Genomic DNA, 1723 nt, shown 5'->3' with positions numbered 1-1723 from the left:
CGCGGCCCCGCCCCCTTTGCGTGCGTCGGCCCGCCCGGTCCCCTGACCACGCCCACCTGCTCGCGCTGCGCCTGCGCGCCGGGCCGCCGGCCAACAGATGCAGTTCTGGTTCTGGGCTCCAGGGAGGTGCAGTGCTTACCTGCCCCCGTTTTCTGGGGCGCCCGCCTGGGTGAGACCGGTCTGCGTGTGGGGGGCCGGTAGATAACTCGCCCGAGGTCACCGGCTGCTGAGTTGAGGGGCTTTGATTCCAGCTGGATAATAGGGCTTTAGAGCGTGTGCTGTTAACCAGCGTGACAGCTGGTTATTCATTATTACCATCTTTGCTCTTAGTACTCATTGTTCATAGCTGGTGGTTATTTCGTTCATGACAACTCGTGAGGTCCCCGATGCCCGGCGAATGAAGAATCTCTGTCTTAATTAGAGTTTAATAGGAAATGAAATCCGATTCATATGTTGTACTTAAAGTGAACTTCCAAACACGTAGGGCCACATGTAAAATGTATTTGTGCGCGCCAAGCACACACACAGCGCCTCAACCGGCTCCCTTTGTCTTAATTATTTTTTAAATGTAATTCTCTCTTCAAGACAAAAGAGGGTAAACATCCATTTCATGGTTACTGTTGATAGAACACGGTGGGTTGGGGAGTGTTTGATAGTGTGACCAAGCAACACAGATTTTTTTTAAGCAAACAGATTGTGTTTCCTGAACTCCCAGGACAGTACACGGAGAGCCGGCTAGCCTTCTTGGGAGCCTGTTGTAGTCCTGGCTCAGTTGTCCCCAGGACGCTGCCTAGCAGAGCTGGGATGCAGACTCAGGTCTCCGAAGCGCCCCAGTGGGTCTGTCGGATGGAGCCGCAGAGTGAAAGGCCCCTTTAGAACTCTTCCTCTGAGAGTGTCCTCCAAGGCTTGGAGGTGCCAGGGTTATGGTGCTAACCACTTATGCTGGAGTGCACATGACCATGGCTGCCCGGGCTAATGACATCATGTATACAACTAAGGGAAGGTGGGCAAACTGCCAGATGTGTGACAAACTGCCAACTTACAGGGATTTGCTGTCAGGTGATTATTATTAGCTTGGGAATTTAAAACAGCCCCTTTTCTAAATGTGTTTACCAAGCACTGATGTGTTTTCCCAATCAGCCCTAGAAGATGTTGTTCTCTTGGCGAGAGCTCCTCCCCTAGGACTGCTGAAAGCAACAATTATAATCTGTCCCCTGCCTCACACCGCTTCTAACAGCAGCTGCTACAGATTGTTGCCCTGGTTCCTGGTTTTGTGTGGACGGGCATCAAACTGACCTTCAGGTGGTTCAGATCCCCAGCTCAGCCACTGATCAAATTCACTTTTTCAATACATAATCATGGAGAGCTTTTCATGTGCTAGGCCAGTGATGGCAAGCCTATGACATGCGTGTCAGAGGTGACACGCGAACTCATTTTTTTAGTTGATTTTTTTCTGTTAAATGGCATTTAAATATATAAAATAAATATCAAATGGTCCTTGATTTTTAACATTTTTTATTGATTTCAAAGAGGAAGGGAGAGGGGAGAGAAAAATAGAACCATCATTGATGAGAGAAAATCATTGATCGAATGCCTCCTGCACGCCCCCTACTGGGGATCGAGCCCACAACACAGGTGTGTGCCGTTGACCAGAATCAAACCGGGGACCTTTCAATTCATAGGCCCACGTATCCACTGAGCCAAACCGGCTAGGGCTACAATG

Source organism: Myotis davidii, unplaced genomic scaffold, assembly GCF_000327345.1.
Source record: "Myotis davidii unplaced genomic scaffold, ASM32734v1 scaffold639, whole genome shotgun sequence".
In the NCBI taxonomy this organism is placed as follows: Eukaryota; Metazoa; Chordata; class Mammalia; order Chiroptera; family Vespertilionidae; genus Myotis; species Myotis davidii.
Note: the sequence above shows the minus strand (reverse complement) of the source record.